Source organism: Maylandia zebra, linkage group LG15 (assembly GCF_041146795.1).
Source record: "Maylandia zebra isolate NMK-2024a linkage group LG15, Mzebra_GT3a, whole genome shotgun sequence".
Lineage (NCBI taxonomy): Eukaryota > Metazoa > Chordata > Actinopteri > Cichliformes > Cichlidae > Maylandia > Maylandia zebra.
In genome coordinates this window covers 34910886-34937496 of record NC_135181.1, presented here as the reverse complement: position 1 = coordinate 34937496, position 26611 = coordinate 34910886, and the positions used below count along the sequence as shown (strand labels likewise).

Sequence of the window (26611 nt, the reverse complement as noted above, 5' to 3'; positions counted from 1 at the left end):
GTCATTAATCAGCACAGGCCACGGCCCGCCTTCTAGATCCTAATGACTCATTTAAGGCTTAATGAGACTCAGTGGAGAAGTGAACGTTTTATAAGTTTGTGAAAAACATGAATAATTGACATGAGGCACACTTCAGTCATTGTTTGGTGTAGCAGTTACACCCTTTCACCTAAAACAAATGCATCTTAGGCTGTTTTCATCTGAATTTCATCACTAAAGTAATCTGCTGTGGGTGTGGTGCACAGTGTGCTTGTTGTTCTTCTGTAAGCGATAGGACCACATTCCCATTAAAAAGATTCCCTTTACCAAAACTCTGTGGGACTTTCCACTCTGATTTGTGGTTGCCAGATTACTAAAACCCACAAGTTTGAGTTCTCCACCTTGTTTAATAGTCTGATACTGATCGCACATGTTTCAGCATACTCACACTCAATAAAAAGAAGCAGGTATATTTTTGTTATTAACCAGGTATTAAGCTCTGATCATGGGTTCACTTCACCCTCCATCCCGTTACTCTGCACTCTGATTGGTCGTGACTGCTCCTGGCAGGCCATGCTGCTGTTTTTACACAGCTCACCTTTTACCCAGAAACTGGGAGGAAAGCCCTCACATGTGTGAAAATGAACAGAAAACAAATAATAAGTGTTGGTTACCGCATTTGTAGGCAAAATCAGCCCTCTGGTGAGTGTTTGCATTTTGTCTGAATATTCAAATTTCATGGGATTCATATGATATCCTACAAAGCTCTGTTTGTGAGCAGCTCAGAAGAAATCAATAAAGTTTTTCAGTTTTTAAAAATGTAATCTTAGTGGTTTCTAATCCAGAAAAAATGACTGAAATGTTAGTAATGGATAAGTTTAGTAAAACACTAACATTAAAACTGCTAATAAAATTGATTTAATTTATGTAACTTTTATCATTTTAATTTGATTATGTAATATTTTGTGAGTGATTACTGTGAAACAACAGTTTGTTTCCTGAAACTATGAGTTAATTTGTTAGTTTGACCTCAAATACCTTAATTGTTCTAGTTTTTGTAACTGTTAATATTTCTTTTTGTAATGTTGATCCAGGAGTCATCACCAACCAGAGGATGAATTCACCTGACTTTGTTGAGGCTGTAGTTTTCCTACTTTTCCTGCAAATATTCACAAACTGCACAGTCTCGGATGTTTCTGTCTTCAGATCCAACTGTTTGAAGCATTTCTGTGAAATCTATGGATAGTAATGTTCCCATCAAGATGACTTGTACTGACTCAGGAGAGCTCCAGGCTGTTCTTGTAACACAACTATCATATCAGAGAGCTCCAGTACTTGTTTGAACAGGACTTTTTTCCATTGCAGCATCCAGAGCTGCTAAAGTGTATTTTCACAATAAAAGAGGGAATCTGTTGTGAGGCAAGTTTAAATGACTCATCTTCATAAAGCAAGAGGGTGATGGAGCGTTTCCTAAATTTATTTTTAACCCCAATTTAACCCCTAACAAGAAAACACGTAACGAGGCCGAGAGTGACGGAAACTCTTTCGGTTATGGGAGTTCCTTTTTCTGTTAAATGTGAATTTTCTTGTCAGTAAAATGCTGAAACATTTGAAAGATAATAACTTATAAATAAAGTAGAAATCAGTCATTCTTTTAAACAGGCTCGTTCTTATGTGACACTTTTCTGCTCTGGTTTATATAACATGCCTCATTCACACACGCTTTATTCTGAGATTCAAGATTCACACGCTATTGAACACACTGCAGAGCAACTTGAGGTTCAGCATTATGCCCAGTGATCTTTTGACTGGAGCAGCCAGGGATTGAACCACCAACCTTCATATTAGCAGATGACCCATTCTGCCTCCTGAGCACCCTCAACACCTTAAGCCAGTGGCTCAGAGAGCCTCGACAGGTGAGGCATTTAATGAATCTGATGTTTTTTTTAGGGAAGATTAACAAACTTCAAGAAGCTAAAATGATGTAATTCTTGATATAAAGGTCTCCTGTGATTCCGACTCTTCTCTGATCGAGTTTTAAAGGAAAAATGGTCAATGACAAAATAATCATTACTATGATGTAGAAATAGGAATCTATAGCCACTTAAACTAGAAGACTGCATCAGTTATTTATTTGTAAGCTTGTTTTTCTTGGAAATTCTGAGCATTTATGTGCGCAGAGGCCTTGAGACCAATGTAAATGTGTTTATGACTCCTTCCTGTGTGGCCTCATTCTGACTCTACTTGAGAAAACACATTTTGCTGCCAGCCTTTTCTTGGACTTTGATGCATACTCTGAGCTGATAGACAGGTATACTCCTACCTCCATCCTGTACGTACAACTAACTGCTCAGCAGGGAAATTATTTTACAGGTTATTGTTCTGATAAAGAGCCGCTGCTGCTTGGCCTCCAGCTTTGTTTTTCCTCCCTGGCCGGTAATAGCGTACAAAGGTTTCTACAATGTTACCATGAAATGCGGCAGTGCGAGAAACAGCAGAGAGGAGTGGTACCACTGATGGTACAGAATGTGCAGCAGTTTTTATTGCAGTGTTTGTCAGCATTTTAATCATTTCTCAGTTGGGAACGATTGGAACGTGCTGTGATCTCAGGTTTGTGTTTACAGGTGGTTTCTCTGGCCCCAAGTGGCCACATTTTTTTTTTCATCCATCATCCATGAACAGATCGTTCGGGTGTTTTACTCAAAAATTACAAATAATTTCCTGATGAACTTCTGTTTTAGTAAGATCAGTGAAAATCTACCAGGAGAGTCTCCTCTGGTGTTGCACAGAGCAGGCGTGGAGCTAAAGCTCAGACTGATCCGAATGATAACTTCCTGGCTTTGTCGTGTTTAATGCACATTGCACGTTCGTTCTTGAAGACAAACCATCGCACTGATGGAAGTAATGACTCACTGAGAGAAACCTTGCCAACACACAAACAACCAGCAACCGCCCTATGTTTCTGGTGGGATGAACTGGGTGTTGACGCCATCCGTGATAACAGAAAACCTTTGATTTGTGGCAATATTAGCAAACAAAAACGTTATGGTATATTACCACATGTCCTGTGAACAGCTTAAAAGCTTCAAAAGGACCTTGAGAGAGACATGGAAAGAGAGAGACTTTGCCCACTAAAATCAAAGCTCTTTCTTGGGCATAATGGAACTCCAGATTTTTTTCTCCCACACATCTGTGTTTAAAAAAAATGAAAGGTTAAAAGGTTGACTTTAGCTGATTGCAGTCTCCTCTTCTTTTAGGAGGATGAGGGTGTGTCCATCTTTTTTAGGCATGATCCAAGTCACTGTGAGGGTGACCTTCTGAACCAGAAGTCGTGCTTACCTGGAGGAAAAAGAAGCCATAAAACCTTTCAGTGCTTCCAAATTGCTGCAGCTTCCTCCATCTGTAGGATCCATCAGAACATCTCCTCATGCGAACTCCTGCACGTCTGTAACTGTGGCTGTAAGAAGAAAAACAGCAGCAACCTGTAGGAGACGTGCAGAACCATTAGCAGGAAAATGCACTGGTATACTGAAATAGATTTATAAATTTCAGACCATTTCTACAGTTTACAGAGGTTACAGCTGGGTGGGTCATGACCACACACAACAAAGAAATAAGTGAATGAGTGACTAAGTAAGTGACTATGGTGCCAGACAGGCTGGTTTGAGTAATTCAGAAACTGCTGGTGTGCTGGGATTTTCCCACATAACCAGGTTTACAGAAAATGGTCAGAAAAAGAGAAAAATATACAGCTCTGGGTTTCTCTGGGTGAACATGTTGATGTAAGAGGAGAGTGGCCAAAACTGCTTTGCAGATAGGAAGGCAAGAGTAACTCAAATAACCAATTGATAAAACCCAGTTAAGGAGAAGAGTGTTTCTTAAAAAAAAAAAGGAGTGAATGAGGAAAGACAAAGGGCCCTGGGTTGGAATTGTGTCTCGCAGCACATCTCTTGCTCAACCAGGCGAGATGTACTGGTGCCTCAGAAGAGCATCTCTGAATGCACAACATATTAAACATTTAAGCTGACGGGCTACCGCAGAGCACACCAGCTTCATTCCCTGTCAGCCATGAACAATAAACTGAGGCTACAATTTGCACAGGCTCCCCAAAACTGAACAATTCAATTCAATTTTATTTATACTTACCATATATAAATATACCATATTTATACTAATCACAACAACAGTCGCCTCAAGGCGCTTTATATTGTAAGGTAGACCCTAATAATAATACATAATACATACAGAGAAAACCCAACCATCATATGACCCCTTATGAGCAAGCACTTTGGTGACAGTGGGAAGGAAAAACTCCCTTTTAACAGGAAGAAACCTCCTGCAGAACCAGGCTCAGCGAGGGGCGGGGCCATCTGCCGTGACCGGTTGGGAAAAATGTAACCTTGTGTAACATGTAAGATTGGAAAAATTTAAAATGTTTGTTGTGATGAGTCTTAATTTCTGCTGTAGGGTCAATATTTGGCATAAACAACATGGATCTATCCTGACTCGTATTAATGGTGCAGACTTGTAGTGTGAAGTAATACTGTAGTAATACTGTACTGTTTTCTTATCACACTTTGAGCCCCTTAGTACCAACTGAGCATTATTTAAATGCCACAGCCTGCCCGAGTATTGTTGCTGACTATCTCTATCCCTTTATAACCACAGTGTACCCATCTTCTACCTGCTGGTTCCACCAAGCTAACACTCCTGGTTTCTTTGGGATGGAAAATATCATGTCAATATAGACCCGAATCTCTGAGAGTTTTTCCAGCAGCTTGTTGAATCTGTACTTTGAAAGAAAATGCAGTTTTAAAGGCAAAAGGGAGTTCAACACTGACAAGGTGTAACTTCTTTTTTAAATGAATGTATTCAGTTGAAGTCATTGTTTGTTTTTGCCTTGTTTCATTGTAGAGACCAAAAGTTTTATGTTTTGATCCAAGTGGGGGAAAGGGTTATCTGTGTATGAGTGTTTCTTAAGAAGTGGACCAGGTCACAGGTCTTTCTACCAAGATCACAGAAGCAGCAGCTTTGCTACTTCTAAGTATCTGTTCCTCCAGGGTGGGATAGTTTGGCTCCAGAGATATGAACTGTTGAACTGCACTGCTCTTCCCGTCCAGAGCCTGCTGTGTTTTCAGTGTCGTGTTGCTCATTAATGTATTGACACAGTGTCATGTCGACCCTGCTGGGTCACACTGACCTGAAAGCATTGTTGCTTCAGCCTTCCTGTCCAGCAGCTCACACTCCATCTTATATCAGTCAAATCCAAACCAAAGTTCAACAATGTGTCACCTCTGCAGTGTTACAGTTCACAAACTGCTTGCCTCTAACCCAAAATCAAACAAACTATCTTGCCAGCTTTCCCCAGGCTTAAAACATCTCATGTGCTTCTCAGAACTAATGATAACAGGTTTCATTATAACCACATTTAAAGGCAGTTTGACATTATAATCTCAAACATTTCTCTCTGTTTCCAGGTTGTTTAAACACTTTTTTAAATCATATTTTTGTGTGTCAGTCAGTAATAAGTGATACAATATTCTATAAGAAAACCATGAGCTGAGATTTTGATGATTGTGACTCTCGTGCGTTCTCTCAAAGCTCTTCCTAAAAAGAAAAAAAGAAGAAGTTTTTTTCTTTCATTGTTATAGCTCTGTTCTCTCACCCTCATCCCATAAAGACTGTGTGAGGTGAAGAAATGGTCATGTCATCACTGTGAACTGTGTAAGTTCCCCATAAAACAGGCTTATAAGCAAAAAGGAAACTGCTTCGGGAGAGGGAGAGGTGAACTGTAACTAAGTCAAATGTTCCTTTTTCTCTCATAGTTTATGGTTTGTTATGGCAGCAAAAACAAACCAGATGCTGGATGGTCTGGCTTCCCAGCAGCAGAGAAGGAGTGGCATTGTTCCCCTATTGTTTATACAGTGGGGCAAAAAAGTATTTAGTCAGCCACCGATTGTGCAAGTTCCCCCACCTAAAATGATGACAGAGGTCAGTAATTTGCACCAGAGGTACACTTCAACTGTGAGAGACAGAATGTGAAAAAAAAATCCATGAATTCACATGGTAGGATTTGTAAAGAATTTATCCGTAAATCAGGGTGGAAAATAAATATTTGGTCAATAACAAAAATACAACTCAGTACTTTGTAACATAACCTTTGTTGGCAATAACAGAGGTCAAACGTTTACTATAGGTCTTTACCAGGTTTGCACACACAGTAGCTGGTATTTTGGCCCATTCCTCCATGCAGATCTTCTCGAGAGCAGTGATGTTTTGGGGCTGTCGCCGAGCAACACGGACTTTCAACTCCCGCCACAGATTTTCTATGGGGTTGAGGTCTGGAGACTGGCTAGGCCACTCCAGGACTTTCAAATGCTTCTTACGGAGCCACTCCTTTGTTGCCCGGGCGGTGTGTTTTGGATCATTGTCATGTTGGAAGACCCAACCTTGTTTCATCTTCAAAGTTCTCACTGATGGAAGGAGGTTTTGGCTCGAAATCTCACGATACATGGCCCCATTCATTCTGTCCTTAACACGGATCAGTCGTCCTGTCCCCTTGGCAGAAAAACAGCCCCATAGCATGATGTTTCCACCCCCATGCTTCACAGTAGGTATGGTGTTCTTGGGATGCAACTCAGTATTCTTCTTCCTCCAAACACGACGAGTTGAGTTTATACCAAAAAGTTCTACTTTGGTTTCATCTGACCACATGACATTCTCCCAATCCTCTGCTGTATCATCCATGTGCTCTCTGGCAAACTTCAGACGGGCCTGGACATGCACTGGCTTCAGCAGCGGAACACGTCTGGCACTGCGGGATTTGATTCCCTGCCGTTGTAGTGTGTTACTGATGGTGACCTTTGTTACTTTGGTCCCAGCTCTCTGCAGGTCATTCACCAGGTCCCCCCGTGTGGTTCTGGGATCTTTGCTCACCGTTCTCATGATCATTTTGACCCCACGGGATGAGATCTTGCGTGGAGCCCCAGATCGAGGGAGATTATCAGTGGTCTTGTATGTCTTCCATTTTCTGATGCTTGCTCCCACAGTTGATTTTTTCACACCAAGCTGCTTGCCTATTGTAGATTCACTCTTCCCAGTCTGGTGCAGGTCTACAATACTTTTCCTGGTGTCCTTCGAAAGCTCTTTGGTCTTGGCCATGGCGGAGTTTGGAGTCTGACTGTTTGAGGCTGTGGACAGGTGTCTTTTATACAGATGATGAGTTCAAACAGGTGCCATTCATACAGGTAACGAGTGGGGGACAGAAAAGCTTCTTACAGAAGACGTTACAGGTCTGTGAGAGCCAGAGATTTTCCTTGTTTGAGGTGACCAAATACTTATTTTCCACCCTAATTTACGAATAAATTCTTTACGAATCCTACCATGTGAATTCATGGATTTTTCTTTCACATTCTGTCTCTCACAGTTGAAGTGTACCTCTGGTGCAAATTACTGACCTCTGTCATCATTTTAAGTGGGGGAACTTGCACAATCGGTGGCTGACTAAATACTTTTTTGCCCCACTGTAGATGAAGGATGGCAATTTCTTGCTTAGTCGTGGGTCCAGGGTGGGGCCCTAGTAACGATCTGTGCAAGGTAATATGGACCACTGATCTTCTATCTTGGTCTTGGTCTGGCCTGACACCAAGGACCAGTTTGTCTTGGAAGACACTATCTGGGGCAAATTTCTCCTGGATAAGGTGAGATGTTTCGGGCAGGCCTGACTGGGAGCCAACCCAGGGCATTATATCTTTTGGCTGATATGGGAACGCCTCAGCATCCACCCCCAGAAGAGCTGGAGGAGGTAGCAGATGAGGGTCTGGGTATCATTGCTTAGACTGCTGCTCAGTGACCTAAAACAATGGATGGATGAATGCTAAACCCAGTAATAAAAATTTATATTACACTTTTTGAGAAAGCAAACAACAGCTCTGTGTGATATGAAAAAGATAATAAATGGTTGAGAATGAGTGTATTATTTGAATTTTAATATGTTGATTGTTTGAGCTGATGCACAAATAAGAAACAGGTTGAGTAGACTCCAACAAAAATGCAGGCCCAAACTTTGAGCCTCAAGGCCATAAAAACAGATTTCACAATTAATTGCCGTGTAAGCTTAACAATGGTTACAATTCACCATTAACAAGGTTTTTAAAAAACCCGTGAATCCTCAGAGACACATTTGAGAGCTGAAAGTACAGAGTAATGTAGCGTTCATTTGAGGTCATTTCTGTGGGAAGAAAATCCCTGTGGACAGACCAGTCATCCATAAAAGTTCTTGGATTAAACCCTCCCATAACCACTGACAGCAGTAGTTTCATCTTTGGGGCCATCAGTTTGATTACCAGCATGAAAGAGCTCTTAGGTTTGGACCCAAACTTAGTCCTAATTGCACGCTTATGTTTGACTCATGCATGAATACTCCTATTCCTGCTGTTAAATTTCATGCAAACAGCAAAAACAAAATGCTCTTTATGTTGAACTTGCTTCATAGCTCAGACCAGAGGACCACTGCAGTAATGAACATGGAGCAAGGCGATGAATTAGAAATGACTGAAGATACACAAGAGCTAAATGCAGCTGTGCACACCCCAAAATACTGGATGAACTCAACAAGCATGTCAGGAGAATGATGCAACATGATAATCCTTAAGTTTTTAGTTTTTTTTATAGAGTCTTTGCTTTGACGGTGATCAAAATGGTGAGAAATATCCAAAACTTACAGCAGAAAAAGAATTTTGGGAATCAATTTGAGATATTTTAACATTTTGTTATGGTGCAGGGCTCTTCTCCCTAGTTAGTCTTTGTTACACTTCATTCAGACTGGTATCTTTGTGTGTGGCTGATGTCTTTTTATTGTATTAAAGCCAATATTTTCATTCTTTATTTCACTGAAATGACCCTTTACAGTTTCTTTGTTTGGTTTCAAATATTTTGGCTCAGTAAGGTTTCTTTTAAATTTTTAATTCAGTATAAAACATTTGGAAGCTTCTTTGTCACAGCCACTTTAGGAATCTTTTTGTTTTCAGGCATCCTGTTTGTTGTATGTAGAGAATCCCTGTGAGTACCTTCATACTGGAAAGACTACAGCGCCCTCAGCTGTTGGATGGCAGGTGATGCAGTTTACAGTGCTTTATGAAGGTACTTTCGAATAATCACAATCAGAATCAGAAAGGGTTTTATTGCCAAATGTTGAGCGGGTTTACAACATTAGGAAATTGCTGCGGTGCTTCAGTGCAAACATACTGTTATAAATACTGTTATAAATTAAGCTTAAATGGACATGAAAATAAAAATGAGAATAAGAATTAAAAGTGCTAAGTAGATAGATAGATATATACATGATATATACATGAGTGCAGGTGGTGATCAGTGCCAAACATGGAATGATGCAGTGAACACAACGTAGGGTCATGTGTTAGTGGTGGGAACAGTCATAAGGTTATTGTTCATGTGTCCAACAGCAGAGGGGAAGAAACTGTTCTTATGGCGAGAGGTTCTGGTGCGAATGGACCGGAGCCTCCTGCCTGAGGGGTGCAGGTCAAACAGACTGTGTCCAGGGTGAGAAGGGTCAGCTGAGATCCGAGCTGCACTCCCCAGTGTCCTGGAGGTGTACAGGTCCTGCAGAGATGGGAGTCTGCAGCCAATCACCTTCTCAGCAGAGCGCACAACACGCTGCAGTCTCTGTTGTTCCCTGATAGTGGCTCCAGCGTACCACACGGTGATGGAGGAGGTGAGGATGGACTCGATGATTGCAGTGTAGAATTGTATCATCGTCCGTGTTGGCAGGTTGAATTTCTTCAGCTGCCTCAGGAAGTACATCCTCTGCTGGGCTTTCTTAATGACGGAGGTGATGGTGGGCTCCCACTTCAGGTAATAAGTCAATCATCCCCTTTTTGAGGCCAGGAAGAGACACACAATACTTGGACGGTTTTGTCAATTTCAGATCTTGAAATTTCGAATTAGGCATGTCAAAAGCTCAACTTATTAACTCAAAATTCTGAGTAAATACCTCAAAGTAGGACCCAAAATACCCAGTAGGAGTTCAGTTAGACTTGACCAATAACAGCGTCCCCTGCCCTGTGGTTGGTGACGCTGTTATTTGTCATTAATCCTTCACTACAACTGTCAAAGCACCAAATGTGGGAAAATCTCTTGGAATCATGGTTTTTCATCCCTCAGGCAGACAGTCTAGAATAAATCGGCCACAAAGGCGTCTCAAGAAACTTTATTTTTAACCTCTCAGCTCCCAGTCTGGACTCAAGAGACAGACACCCTCTCTTCTTTAAAGATGAGGCTTTAAACTTTCCTTTTTGACAAAGCCCATAGTTAGGGTTGAATCAGGTGACCCTGAATCTTCCCATAGTTACCCTGCAATAAGCCCAGGCTGCAAGGAGCTTCCCATGATGCACTGAGTGCTTCTTCTTCACTGGCCTCCTTAATCATTAGTTATTATTCATCTCTGGTTCTCTTCCATAGCGTATCTTTTGTCTGTCTTCCTCCCGTAGCCCCTAACCAGTCACAGTAGATCACAGTAGATGGCCAACCCTCCTTGACCCTGCATCTGTTGGAGGTTTCTTCCTGTTAATTTACCAACCAAACCCTTTGAGTTAAGGAAAAACTTTGATCTCAAACCCAGAAATTTTAACTTGTGTTGGGCTTTTTTTTTTTTTATTTTTTTTTACAATGGCACAAATGACCTTACATGCAAGAAACAAAAGAAATATTTAAAAATGATTTATGATTACATGCCAGATTTGGCGCCATTTGACCAAACTGACAAACAAGTCCCGCCTATGTGTCGTCGGTCCCTGGGGGCTCCACACAGGGTTCCTGATTGGAGCATTCAGCTGTTTGTCAGTGTTCCTTCAAGATGGAATTAGCGGCAAACTCTCCAAAACCTACGTCAAAATATAATCTGTCGTTGCAGCTAAACAGGAAATGACGGAAAAGAAGGCCTCTGCATTCAAAATAAAAGCCAGTTAAAGCAACATTTCATTAGACGTTAAACCAACATACTTATAATAAAATATAAAAACATAAAAAGCAATTAAAGACAAAATAAAAAGTTACAAATTCTTATAAATAATATATAAAAGTTAAATATACACTTTTAAGTCTGCTTTTGAATGTAAGCATAGTTGTAATTGCTCTGAGGTCAGCAGGTGGCTTGTTTTAAAAGTACCTGAATGCATCCTGAGCACTAATTTTCTGAGATCTGCTTTGGGAACAGTTAAAAGATTTGCAGCCGATAACCTGCTACAACATAAACAAATCAGCGCCTCAATTGTTTTCAAGCTTCAGCTGACATTACCCCCCCCCCCCCCCCCCCCCCCCCACCCTTGATATTCACTCACACTAATAGATACACAGTATGCTCACAGAAGATGATTTTCATAGGTTAAAAAACAAAACAAAACCCTGTAAGACAAGGAATATGTATAAACACCAATGATGCTTTTCCAAATCCTCATCACTCTGTGCATCCGACAAACACACAAGTAGAGTGGTAGAAAGCAACGCATCAGTCATGATATAAGCAGTCGTGAGTTTGAATTATGTTTGTGTATGCTCTGCCGTGTTGAAAGAAAACCTGTTTGTTGGACTTATTTACTGATCAGACAATGATCTTTACTAAAAATCATGCAAATGTTAAACCTACTGTATTATTACTGTATCACTACTGAGAAATAAAATAATAAAATGCATGTTTTAGAAAATCAATTTTACAATACAAAAGCATGAATGAATAAATAAATAAATAAATTAAAAGTTCAATGCTCTAAATGTATTTATAATATCAGACAAAACATTAGATAACTGAAGCTGACAGGTCTGTCATCAGCGTATACACAGGAGCTGTGATAGAACGTGATTTAAGAAAACGAGATTAGAGATGTAAATGTATACAAGAGATAAAACAAACCCCTTCAGTGCAACGTGGTCGTTTTATTTTGAAATTCTAAATCGGAAACACATTTTAAACTTTTTCGGTAACTTGACCCAAAGGCTGAAGTCAGGGGGTAGGAGTTTTTTTTCCCCCTCCCTCCTTCTCCTCCCAAACTTTTCTTACCTCTACTGAAGTTATGACAAGCCTCAGTGTGACTGGACGGAGGGCAGCCACAAGGTAAGACAGCAGTGCCCGAGGGGGTCCATGGCTGTATTGATTAGCTGATTATTACTAATCGAGCCTCTGGCCAAAGTAGTTGTGTCTTATTAAACAGAGGCTGCTGCAAACTGTTCCAGTGGATTATTGATAATGTCTGATTTTGTGTTTGCCTCTGGAACCTTATATATAATATATACATTTTTAAATTATTTTAAATGCTCCCTTTTTTAAATTTAGAGTCTACTCAGACTCTATTTAGGTTTTACTGAACTGTCTGAGTGGATGTGGTTTGTACTGGCTCCCTCGCCACTAATTTGGCAAACTGAAAATAGTTTTTGTTTCCCAAACAGGGCTTTTCTCCCACCACTGCATTTGCTATGAGAACCATTCACTTTAAAGCTGTGTTTTATTGCCTGCGGCTGTCTCACATTAGAAATGACAGGATTTAGGTCAGTGTTCGTGATATCTTTTGTGGTTTTCTTGTTGTGTTGTTGTTGTTGTTATTGCTGTTGCTTTGACTTGTCAAACCTCAGACGAGCCACTTCAGTGCGCATCTCCTTTTACACCTCTTCCTGCAGGACACACTGCAGCTTCTTCACATGTGAAGCAAACTAAATGTAGCTTCAGTAAAGAAGGGAACATCTTTCTGTGCCAGACATTGTTGTGGGAGGGGTGAGGCTGCTTTATAGGACGGAAATCCCCCTCCATCCCAAGTCAGCACCCCCAATATCTGTCCCCCTGGCTGCTTTCCTGTCTTATAATAAAGTGCTGTGATTCCAGTGTCTGGTTTGCCCTGTAGCTTTGCTGGCTTCATCAGCCTCTCACTATGAATCACTTGGGATGATGGACGGCCTGCAGCCACAGCTCCGGATGTTTAGCTTGAAAACAGCACTGCTTTAAAAAAAATCCTAAGTGGCAGCGCTGTTGGGGGCGTGTTACATTAAATACCAGTGAGGTGATGAGATATTACCCTCAGAGGCTCTTTTTTCCTTTTTTATTCACACATCCATGAATTTGAAGGTTTATAAGACAATAAAAACTTTTGCTGCATTTCTTTTCGATACAAAGGCACAAGTTTTTACAACTCGACTTTGATCCTTCATCCAAACAGAAGAAGTGCACTTTATGTTATGAAGTTATTCAGCGGCTAAAGAATTGTGTTGCTGTCTCACCTGTATTAATGAAACAGGAAGTGCGTATTTAAGCTTTTGGTTAAAGTGATTAACGCCACTACTATTAAAAAACAAGGTCTGCATACCCACAGCTTCATTTACCCTAACACTGGCAGTCAGTGTGGCAATGCTGCATATTATGTTGTAGGTCCTGTATGTAATGTTGGATTTTTGATACTTTTGAGATGTTTTGAGTTTATATGGTTGCTATCTTGACAAAGTCTCTGTTGTAAAAGAGATCTTAGCTCAGTGGTTCTGCTATATTAATAAAGTGCTGACTGTGGTATTAATGCTCTGTCTTTAAAATCTGATCAGTTGTTTTTCAACTGAATCTATAATTAGATGTGTATAAGTACTATAAAGCAAGATTGGAAGTTTTCGAGCTATGTGAGCTTGAAGTCCGAGTTTTCTGTTTCATCAAAGTGTCCACCCTTACCTGGCTGAATCACCATGCAACTTATGCCGAACACATAACCTAGTTCTACTCTGCTAAGTCTCTTTTGCACTGCCGGATGTGCAGCTACTAGAAGACAGAACACACACCGAGAATAGCTGTTCGGTCAGTAAAATTAATTTCACTTTGATTTGCCGACAAACTAAAGTGATCTCCAGGTCTCCTTTATTAGGCTGTGGGACGGTAACCTTGATGTTTAAATGGATCCAGTTTAAAGTTTCAGAGCTCTAATGTGCGGCCATTGTGTTGTGACCTTTGTTTGTATATTAAATAAGAAACCTCTGCAGATCCATCTGTGGCTCAAACCCAAGAGACATGTTTTGATTTTCTGGCCTGTTGTTTTGCAGTGAAGAGTGCTTTGTGCTGCCCACACACACACACACACACACACACACACACACACACACACACACACCCCTCATGAATGTCATGGACGTTCTTTCGGTCAGGATGTTGTCGTTATGTTGCGCGTCATGGGATAAAACAATTTGTTGCCTGTCTGGGAACGATGAGCTCAGCAGAACAGGAATCATGAGATAAGTAGGTGAAGCAGTGCAGTGGCTGGTGCTCGGTGGCTCGTCGTTACCTCGCTATTGTCAGCAATTCTGCATAATGTAACCTTTTTGGATTTCTTGTCCACCCATCAGCTCTTCCTTAATTAACTAATGTGGGAGTAGGAAGAAAAAAAAGTGAGCTCATTTATTGGTTCGGGAGTGAAATATAGCAGCCGTATGGATTAACAGACTAAATATCAGGGCTCCAGAAAACTGAAATCAAAGAGGCAGTTGCAGTAAATACATCCTTAAGTCTCTGGATGAAGGGTAAGAGTGAGAAATTGATGGGGGCGATGAGGAGAAGCTCTTCAGAATTTGTGTTAAGCTCTTAATAACTTTGTGGCGCTCTCTCAGGGGAAGCTGCCTTTCTGCAACAGGACCCTGGGGTTTGACTTACTGCTGCCACCTCAAAAATAGCTTGGCAGTAAGTCTACTTGGAGGAGTCAAGAGGTCACTGTAACACTCTTGATACTCAGTGACAGGATTATATACACACATATATATATATATATTTTAATAAACACTGCCTTCCTAATTAATGCATTCCTGCCTGATTTACACCTCGGAGCTGATGGAGAACAGTTTATTAAATTAGAACTAAATTGCATTTGAGTGTGTGCTCATGAGTCCTGCTTGATAAAGTACATGTGGTCGTATTTTTAGCTTTATTACAAGTGGCTTTAATTTTAGCAGGCCAGTGCACTGCGGTGACATGATGCAGGCAGGAAAAAGAAAGCTGGACGCAGCAGTGTCAGGAGAAGTAAAAAATAAAACTGACATATTCTGACCGGGCCACGTACTGAGATACAACCGCCGCAGCGAGACCGGGCTATAAATCAATACTTCATTCGCTGTTGTTTTCCTTCGCATTTTGTGCCACATTCAGGTCAGATTTTGGTAATGGTAATTATGAGATCTAGACTTCTAAAGTAATAATTATGACTGGGAAACACAGACTTTTCTGACATCTTTGTTTATATATACCCAACTTGGTGCTGAGATAGTTTCATCAGTGTGGTATTTTTAAGCTCCAGAAACTGTAATCGCACAACTCAACGAAATACGTTTTCTTCTATGAATAGACTGACCCCATCACCCTTATGTGAAGAATTAAATTTTTGTATTGGTCTGCCCAGATCACGGAGCTCTAAACAAACCAGGTTAGTAAACAAGAGACCGCTGTGTGCCTCGCTGAACTTGGTATTGAATTTCTGATTTTTATTAGAGGTGCAACGATACACAAAATTCACGGTTCGGTTCGGTTCGATACTTTGGTGTCACGGTTCGATATTTTTTCGATACAAAAAAAATGTTCATGCCTTTTTAATTTGTCATTTATTAAAATTATAAATATATATTTTAACTCAAAAGTACAGTTTTTAAATTTAATGTTGCTGAAACAAAAAAGTAATAAAAAAAAAAATATCTCAGGGCTCGTAAAATTTCAAAATCCCTGGTAGCCCTTCGGGCAGGGACTCTTCAGTTTTTGGTAGCCCAAAATAAATTTAAGTAGCCCGAATAAAAAAGAGAGCAATTTTTTGATTGATGTTTTGTTTCCTGTTTTGTTTCCTTTATAAAATTATACATTAAAGTATAATATTGTAAAGGAAACAAAACATTAATTAAAAAATTGTTGAAAAACAAATTACAACATTGTATAAAAATTACAATCATCAACTCAAATACTTGGTTCTAATTGAAGAGAAATTTCTATGAACTTGTAAGAACTGTGTAGGACATGAATCAGTCTGTGTCAGATCCTGTATTTGAAATTTCCACTGAAGTCACGGGTAAGAGACAAGTGGAACCAAGATCGAGGCCATTTGCTTTTTGAAGTTTGCAAAGACTGCTAAATTTTGCCAGTGGTAGTTCACTCTTTGCAACATAGTACGCTGTTCTAAACAGATTTTCAGGTTTATTTTTAGTATGTTATTTGCAATTGGTGTTTGTTCTGGGAAAGCTATTGCAGACTGAGCAATAATGCATTTCTTGCATTTCTCATGGGTTCTAATGGGGGCCTTTCTTAAAATGACTGGTCCCAGTAACAAAGGCGCTTGTCGACCCAGAAATCGAGGGAAACCCAACAACACACCCGGCAGAACATTACAGGGAGTGCAGAATTATTAGGCAAGTTGTATTTTTGAGGAATAATGTTATTATTGAACAACAACCATGTTCTCAATGAACCCAAAAAACTCATTAATATCAAAGCTGAATGTTTTTGGAAGTAGTTTTTAGTTTGTTTTTAGTTTTAGCTATTTTAGGGGGATATCTGTGTGTGCAGGTGACTATTACTGTGCATAATTATTAAGCAACTCAACAAAAAACAAATATATATCCATTTCAATTATTTATTTTTACCAGTGAAACCAATATAACATCTCCACATTCACAAATACAGTGGGGCAAAAAAGTATTTAGTCAGCCACCGATTGTGCAAGTTCCCCACCTAAAATGATGACAGAGGTCAGTAATTTGCACCAGAGGTACACTTCAACTGTGAGAGACAGAATGTGAAAAAAAAATCCATGAATCCACATGGTAGGATTTGTAAAGAATTTATTCGTAAATCAGGGTGGAAAATAAGTATTTGGTCAATAACAAAAATACAACTCAATACTTTGTAACATAACCTTTGTTGGCAATAACAGAGGTCAAACGTTTACTATAGGTCTTTACCAGGTTTGCACACACAGTAGCTGGTATTTTGGCCCATTCCTCCATGCAGATCTTCTCGAGAGCAGTGATGTTTTGGGGCTGTCGCCGAGCAACACGGACTTTCAACTCCCGCCACAGATTTTCTATGGGGTTGAGGTCTGGAGACTGGCTAGGCCACTCCAGGACTTTCAAATGCTTCTTACGGAGCCACTCCTTTGTTGCCCGGGCGGTGTGTTTTGGATCATTGTCATGTTGGAAGACCCAGCCTCGTTTCATCTTCAAAGTTCTCACTGATGGAAGGAGGTTTTGGCTCACAATCTCATGATACATGGCCCCATTCATTCTGTCCTTAACACGGATCAGTCGTCCTGTCCCCTTGGCAGAAAAACAGCCCCATAGCATGATGTTTCCACCCCCATGCTTCACAGTAGGTATGATGTTCTTGGGATGCAACTCAGTATTCTTCTTCCTCCAAACACGACGAGTTGAGTTTATACCAAAAAGTTCTACTTTGGTTTCATCTGACCACATGACATTCTCCCAATCCTCTGCTGTATCATCCATGTGCTCTCTGGCAAACTTCAGACGGGCCTGGACATGCACTGGCTTCAGCAGCGGAACACGTCTGGCACTGCGGGATTTGATTCCCTGCCGTTGTAGTGTGTTACTGATGGTGACCTTTGTTACTTTGGTCCCAGCTCTCTGCAGGTCATTCACCAGGTCCCCCCGTGTGGTTCTGGGATCTTTGCTCACCGTTCTCATGATCATTTTGACCCCACGGGATGAGATCTTGCGTGGAGCCCCAGATCGAGGGAGATTATCAGTGGTCTTGTATGTCTTCCATTTTCTGATGATTGCTCCCACAGTTGATTTTTTCACACCAAGCTGCTTGCCTATTGTAGATTCACTCTTCCCAGTCTGGTGCAGGTCTACAATACTTTTCCTGGTGTCCTTCGAAAGCTCTTTGGTCTTGGCCATGGCGGAGTTTGGAGTCTGACTGTTTGAGGCTGTGGACAGGTGTCTTTTATACAGATGATGAGTTCAAACAGGTGCCATTCATACAGGTAACGAGTGGAGGACAGAAAAGCTTCTTACAGAAGACGTTACAGGTCTGTGAGAGCCAGAGATTTTCCTTGTTTGAGGTGACCAAATACTTATTTTCCACCCTAATTTACGAATAAATTCTTTACAAATCCTACCATGTGAATTCATGGATTTTCTTTTTTCACATTCTGTCTCTCACAGTTGAAGTGTACCTCTGGTGCAAATTACTGACCTCTGTCATCATTTTAAGTGGGAGAAATTGCACAATCGGTGGCTGACTAAATACTTTTTTGCCCCACTTTATACATTTCTGACATTCAAAAACAAAACAAAAACAAATCAGCGACCAATATAGCCACCTTTCTTTGCAAGGACACTCAAAAGCCTGCCATCCATGGATTCTGTCAGTGTTTTGATCTGTTCACCATCAACATTGCGTGCAGCACCAACCACAGCCTCCCAGACACTGTTCAGAGAGGTGTACTGTTTTCCCTCCTTGTAAATCTCACATTTGATGATGGACCACAGGTTCTCAATGGGGTTCAGATCAGGTGAACAAGGAGGCCATGTCATTAGTTTTTCTTCTTTTATACCCTTTCTTGCCAGCCACGCTGTGGAGTACTTGGACGCGTGTGATGGAGCATTGTCCTGCATGAAAATCATGTTTTTCTTGAAGGATGCAGACTTCTTCCTGTACCACTGCTTGAAGAAGGTGTCTTCCAGAAACTGGCAGTAGGACTGGGAGTGAGCTTGACTCCATCCTCAACCAGAAAAGGCCCCACAAGCTCATCTTTGATGATACCAGCCCAAACCAGTACTCCACCTCCACCTTGCTGGCGTCTGAGTCGGACTGGAGCTCTCTGCCCTTTACCAATCCAGCCACGGGCCCATCCATCTGGCCCATCAAGACTCACTCTCATTTCATCAGTCCATAAAACCTTAGAAAAACCAGTCTTGAGATATTTCTTGGCCCAGTCTTGACGTTTCAGCTTGTGTGTCTTGTTCAGTGGTGGTCGTCTTTCAGCCTTTCTTACCTTGGCCATGTCTCTGAGTATTGCACACCTTGTGCTTTTGGGCACTCCAGTGATGTTGCAGCTCTGAAATATGGCCAAACTGGTGGCAAGTGGCATCTTGGCAGCTGCACGCTTGACTTTTCTCAGTTCATGGGCAGTTATTTTGCGCCTTGGTTTTTCCACACGCTTCTTGCGACCCTGTTGACTATTTTGAATGAAACGCTTGATTGTTCGATGATCACGCTTCAGAAGCTTTGCAATTTTTAGACTGCTGCATCCCTCTGCAAGATATCTCACTATTTTTGACTTTTCTGAGCCTGTCAAGTCCTTCTTTTGACCCATTTTGCCAAAGGAAAGGACGTTGCCTAATAATTATGCACACCTGATATAGGGTGTTGATGTCATTAGACCACACCCCTTCTCATTACAGAGATGCACATCACCTAATATGCTTAATTGGTAGTAGGCTTTCGAGCCTATACAGCTTGGAGTAAGACAACATGCATGAAGAGGATGATGTGGACAAAATACTCATTTGCCTAATAATTCTGCACTCCCTGTATGTTATTTACACGGGTGCACATAAGTGGTCTGCATGTGCGCATTCGCTGTCAAAATAAAAGACGCGCACCAGATAAGAAGTTGCAACGCGCGTTTGCGTCCATATAAAAAGCACTGTTTTTGTCTGCTAGAGTGGGATTTTCACGGCACATTCTGCACCACATCTCTGTGTGTTCATCATTTGTTTGAAGCCAGCTCACCTCTTGCAACTACTTTTCCGAGAATACGCGCTTCTTTTGTGGTTCGGACTCCTTCTGACATTTCTTTGGAGGTGGAAGAACACCAAAGTAATTGCTTAAAGGAGCTTCTTCGACATCTTTAAGAGTTCTAAACAAATGTCTGTCCTCCTCCAGAAAATCTTATGTACGCAAACACGCGTTGCAACTTCTTATCTTGTGTGTGTTTTTTATTTTGACAGCGAATGCGCACCTGCGGACCACTTATGTGCAGCCCCGGTTATTTAGCTCGTCATATTGCAGCCACAGAAATTCTTTTGTCCATGAAACCATAAAGCTGCACTTTCTTTTTGCCTTATAGTCTGATTTGTCATTACTTTTCCATTTTGTGGTAAGCTTTTCTTTGGCTGTTACTTCTTCACCCTGACCTGTCTTATTTGGCTCAGCAGAACTAAAATATATATCCTGCTGCTTTTACTTACACACACACACACACACACACACACACACACACACACACACACACACACACACACACACACACACACACACACACACACACACACACACACACACACATATAACGGTCAGCGATTCTCTGCGTGATCAACCTCTCACATGTTTAAGCTGCGGGAGATTTCACCTGTCATGTTTGCATAGTAAGCTAACTATTAATAAGACGATGTCAGAGGAATTGGTGCACAAATTATCATCACTCACAGATCAGTGCTGTCGCTCTCTATACACAGTTCACGCGATTGCAAAGTGAAAGCAAAAAAACAAGCGCAAATTCAAATGCGATTTCAATATGTCACATATTGACAGTGGCTCACCGATGCCAATGACCTAATTACCCAGCTACATTTCCGAAAGAATGCAAAAGCATTGACATATTTTTCCTTCCTACAATAGCCCGACGGGCAGGGCAGAGATAGATTTTGGTAGCCCGACTGGAAAAATCGCTAGCCCCGGGATGTCGGGCTAGCGATTTTGCGAGCCCTGTATCTGATTGAGGAATCACTCATCTTTGGAAAAGAGAGTTTATTACAGAGAAATGGCTCTTTCCAAAATAAAAGCTATACTATACGCTTCTTCTGGGCTATATTCTCAGCAGCATATTAAACATATAAGGAGAATCATGTGCTAACAGCTGTCTAAATGACTCGGCTAAAGTTAGTAGCATGCTTGTTGTTTTTGTCTGCTTCCATTTGTCTTTGCACTAGGATGATATCTGAGTAAATGTGCAGTCATATTCATTGTGTTCCCACTAGTGCTGTCAGCGTTAATCTCGTTGAAATGACCTTAACGCCACAACACAGCAAATCTCCGTTAACGAGCTACCCCTGATCGCCCCGTGCATGGGGCTAGACGGCCAACACGTTAACGAGCTAATTGCGCTAACACACTAGTTCCCACCCATGTAATTGAGCATTGCGTGGCACATCCAATACACTGTTTTACTTTAGTCCATGACGCGCTTACCTTCAGGGTCATACGTCACATGAAAACCAAAATAATTCCAAACGCCAGATCTGAATGAGGGTGGGGGAGGTTCAATTTGCTATGTTGCAAGGAGAGCTTAACTTCTGTCTCGCTAGCTTGCCCTGCGCTCTTCCTTCTGACGATGCTGTCTGTGTTGAGCGCTCAGTGGATCTGTGCTCGACAGTGTAGCCTAGGCGGAGTAGTCGAGCGCAGATTCACTCTGCACTCAACACAGACAGCATCGTCAGAAGGAAAGTTGATAAAATAAATGACAAATTTTGTATTGTTCGATACATATGCGTACCGAACCGAAAGCACTGTATCGAACGGTTCAATATCGATACAAGTATCGTTGCACCCCTAATTTTTATGTAGGCCTATTTAAGTAGTTTCCTCTTGCATCCATTTTTTAAGTAGTATTGATTGAGTTAAAGGGAAATTCGGTCATCATCAGAGTCTCTCTGCAGGTTTTTGGGAGTATTGCTGCTTAACGTTTTTGATAGAAAAGATCCAGAACAATGCCCATAAAGAGCAAAAACAAAAAAAAAAGATTGGCTGCTTGTGAGGGACTGGGAGTGCTCCAGCAGTAGAGCTACAGTGTGTCCGGAAAGTATTCAAAGCGCTTCACTTGTTCCATTTTTAGTCCTGTTACAGCCTTATTCCAAAATGGATTAAATTTATTTTCCCATTAAAATTCTACACACAACACCCCTTGCTGTCTCAAGTCTTCCTGAGTATGATGCTACAAGCTAGGCACGCCTGCTTTTGGGCAGTTTCTCCCTTTCTTCAGTGCAGAATCTCTGAAGCACCATCAGGTTGGATGGAGAGCATTGGTGCACAGCCATTCCCAGATCTCTCCATAGATGTTCAGTATGGTTTAAGTCTGGGCTCCTCACAGAGTGGTCCCAGAGCCATTTTCCCAGTTCCTGCTGGTAAAAAAAAACATCCCCATAGCATGATGCTGCCACCACCGTGCCTTCAACATGTTTTATAGGCCAGGTGATGAGCAGTGTCTGTTTACCTCTAGGCGTGATGCTTGGCGTTCAGGCCAAAGAGTTCAATCTTTGTTTCATCAGACCATAGAACTGCTAATGTAGTACTAAGGGGCCCAAAGTGTGCCAAAAAAATATATTCCTTACACCGTTACACCAGCACCACCTGCCTGAGGCACTGAACAATACAAGGAGGGATTGAGCCTCAATTTTAATTTGTTTACACCAAATTCTGATCCTGACTGTCACAGCAATTCTCAGCAGACCAGGCAACATTTTTCCAATGTCCTGTTGTCCAATTTTGGAGAATTGAAGTCTCTGTTTCCTGACCGTACTGGCAGGAGTGGCACCCAGTGTTGTCTTCTGCTGTTGTAGCTCATCTGGTTGTAACAAGTAGTTATTTGAGTCACTGTTGCCTCTTACCTCTGGCATCAACAAAACTTTTTCACCTGATCTCTTTTTCAGACTGTTCTCAATAAACCATAGAGATGTTGTGTGTGAAAATCCCAGAAAAGCAGAAGTTTTAGAAAAATACTTCGACCAGCTTACCTGGCACTAGCAACCATGCCATGTTCAAAGTCACTTAAATCACTTTTCCTCGACATTCTGATCCTCAGTTTAAACTTCAGCCGGTCATCTTAAACATGTCTATATGCCTAGATGCATTGATTTGCTGTCATGTGATTGACTGGTTAGCATTAACAAGCAGTTTAACATCTAATGAAGTGTTCAGTGAGTGCATATCAAAGATGTACTTGGAAATATTTGGTAGTCTTACCCTTACTCATATTTTCTCCTTGGTAGGTGGTACGTTATTAGAGGAAAAATGGAAGTGAGTGAAGAGTTTCTGTTTATTTGTTTCCATCAAGTGCAGTCGTAAGAAACATTTCAAAGGTTTCTGAAAGTTTAAAAGCTGAAGCATTTTTTCCTCTGGAGCAATTAGCTTTAAGTGCGAGACCTGCATGGAATTCCCATAACAATTAGCATGCATCCAGGCTTTTAAAATGGAAATGAACACTTTATGCTAAAGGAAATGGTAGGTCTTTAAAGAACATTGGATTTCTGCATTCAGATCTAGATTTTAAAAGGTAAAAACGCATATCGTAATAGTAATGGTGTTATTGAGGAAGTCTGAAGCGTCTTTCTGTGACTCTCAGATATTTACAGGAATCAAGAGCAGCTCTGTTTCTCATAATTGTATTTGCCTCAATAGTCTCGGGATCATGAGTCATTTACTTAAAACAATTTCGGAAGCTCATGTCCAGTTTTTGAGCTAATTGTACTGAGATTGAGTTTGCATTATATTGTTATCTCGAGATGTCAGACAGTTTTAAAATCATGGCTTTGCAGAAATTTAACTTGATCAGCTTAACTTAATCATGTTGAAACTTGTCAACAGTCCATGTCTGCATATTTTCATTATCTTCATTCCTTGTTAAATGAAATCAAACATTTGTGATCTTTCCTTTTGATACTGTATAATGCTGCCTAGCTATTAGGTACGCACAGGCTCATGAATGATATGATGTAACCACTAAAACTCAATTATCTTGAAAAAATGATGAAGTTCTGATCACAAGGGAAGGCGGTTTGATAATTCAGGACATCTTGTAATAATCAATTGTACATAATGAAGACAAGATAATTGAGCTAGGTATGGATCAGAAGAAAATCTCAAGATAACAGATTGTGTCTGTAGTGAGGGTAAATGCCCGGAGTATCAGACAATGTAATGTATGTCCTCTCTTATTTAGAAAAATGGATATAAAGATAAAATGAATGTTGCTTTCTGACCTTCCAGCTTATATGTGGCTCTGATAGGCCTCTGATCCTCAGGCCTGTCGGTTTCCATAAAAGAAATCTTAAAAAAAGGTCAAGTATGAGGTAAATCTATGTACTATAAAAAACCTCAGCTAATATGTATATATAGATATAGTCCTTATAATCCATCCACTTGTTCACAATTAAGGTAATGTTTGCCTGCAAAGATCTGATTCTGCCATCTGAACAAATGTGAAAGTCGTGTCATAGAAATGCCAGTGAGGTCTACCACTGTGGTCCAATCAGACGCTCCTCCCTCTGCTATCTCTGCAGTCTGAGAAACACTCAATGAAAAACAGGCTAAAAATACCAACATCAGCTCAAGTACTAGCAGGGCAGCACTGGGAAAGTCATCAGACTCTGTCCACTAACACCAGGGTGGGAAAACTCCAAATTTACTGAAGACTGGCTGCAAATTTGTAAAGTCTTTACTCAGCCACGCACTGGCCATCATTCAGGGGTTTTTTCACTTAACTGGTTGGTAGAGTGAGAATGGATTTAATGCTTGTGGACTGAACATCTAAAATATCAGATCTCTCAAAGAACCAAACCACAACTGCTTTTGGAAATTTAGACACAACTTTCAATTTTTTGACCGAACAATAAACGCCCTGTTCGACAGGAAAAAATATGTTGGTACTTTCTCTGACGCCATCTCCCCAATTCTGCCTGACAAGCGTCTCTAAGTGTGAAGTGGGAGCGAGGTCACCTCTGTTCAGTGGTCCATAGTGGAACAAAAGTTGTGTTTGGTATTAAGGTGACTGTGAAAATGTACCCCTGCCCTGTGAAGCCACTAAATCATATAAAAAGATTTAACAAGGCTCCAACACTCAATGTTCCCTTCCTCATGCTGTTACAAGAGATATAACTGGACTTTATGGTCTATTTAATCCCTTAATACATTTCATTACTGAGACAAACTCACTCTTGCTGCCAAGTATTGTATGTCCCATCGTTAAAATAAAAAAGACTTATAAAATGACGTCTAATAATACCAGTGCCACTTTGTTCTTTAAAATAATTTACAGGTTATAACTGATCGATGTATTCAACTATTTACAGATTAGTCTTCTTTATTTTGATCTTTTTAATGCTTGTTCGCTTCCTGGAATCTGATCTGGCCATATCCAGCAGCAAGATTTATCCCAAAACCCTAAAAATTACACTAGTGTGGGCACCCTAAGCTATCATCCACCTCTACAGTCTGACCATCCATAACTTCACCTTCCTGACAAACCCAACATCCCTGCACTAAGGTGGATAAAACCATCTTTTACTCTTCTGATCTGGCTTTTGTCCCAGGTATTGTAGCATTTTTCTCCCCCAGAAAATCTCTTTGTGGAGTTTACATGTTCTCCCTGTGCTTGCATGGGTTCTCTGCAGGTACTCTGGCTTCCTCCCAAGGTTAAACACAGTGTCATGCTTGGGGTTAGGTTAATTACTGATTCTAAACTGGCCACAGGTATGATTGAGAGCATGAGTAGTTGCTTTGTTAACTGTGTGATAGAACTGATGACCTGTCTAGGGCATGTACCCCACTGGATAAGCTCCAGTGCCCCCTCCCCCTGTGAACCTGAAGTTGAGAAGCAGAAGAATATTGTTAGATGGAGAAAATCTGTTTTCTGGTGAGGTGTGGAAATCTGAAACCCTTTCTTGCTAGTGCATTGTGGAAACTACTCTTTAGCATATATATATATTTTTTTACAATGACGAGGCAAACGGCAAATATGGAGTAAACAAGGAGGGCAATATAAGCAAACCATATCTTGCTGGACTCAGCAGGATTGTGGTAATATGGCACTCAGTGAGTCATCCCCAGACTGCACTTTGTAGAAATTCTTTCATATAGATGACAAAACAAAATGTTGTTTTCTTGAACAAAACTGTGACAAGAAAAGAAGACACGTGGTGGAAACATTCTGCCAACTTTAAACTTGCTGGAAACACTTAAAGACTTAATCCCAAGTTTTATGTTGCTTGGTGACAAATGGGTCTCCAGATGTGAATGCAACTCACATCTGGATGGGAAAAACTGGCCAAAGATGCAGATCAACAATTCTAGCTGTGCACAGAAACAGCCAAGCAATCAAGAACAAGAGCATTTTCCAATATTTTCAACATATCGTATTTTAGCTTCACTGTCTGCAAATATCTCACAAAGCTATGTTTGAAAATGTAGCTTAATTGGACAGTTTCTGAAGCATACGCTGGAAATAAACACACAATCCTCACATTCAATCACACACGTTTATTGAGATTTCTCACGTGATGTCACTCACACATTGCTTAGGAGTTGTCCATCATATTGGATGTGATACAACCAGTTGTTGCACGGGAAATGCGTATTCTCCGAGCGGTTGGAAGGGGTTCCTGGAGGCTGCTGGCCCCTGCTGGAAGAAGGTACCGCACCTAAAACCTCACCTGATTTAAATGGTTATGTCTAGATTTTCATGGTTGCCGGAAGTTTTTCATGTGTGTCTGCAAATGCTCGCTAGCTATTAGCTGAGCAGTGGCAAAACTTGAAAAAGTGATATGGAGAAGGTTCGCCTTCAAAGTAAAGTTCTTCCTTTTGGCTGTAGCACTAAGACATAACTTT

At 40.9% G+C, this 26611-nt stretch overlaps 1 protein-coding gene across 2 annotated transcripts in view; it reads left to right on the top strand.

Annotated features, from left to right (window-relative positions):
- The first annotated feature begins 11983 nt into the window (after positions 1 to 11983).
- The window catches only part of kank3 (KN motif and ankyrin repeat domains 3), a 43465-nt gene continuing 28837 nt past the window's right edge, over positions 11984 to 26611 (top strand). For both annotated transcript variants that reach the window (XM_076874349.1, XM_076874347.1), the window contains exon 1: positions 11984 to 12106. The gene's annotated coding sequence lies outside the window, so the exon portion shown is untranslated. The remainder of the gene's footprint in view (positions 12107 to 26611) is intronic.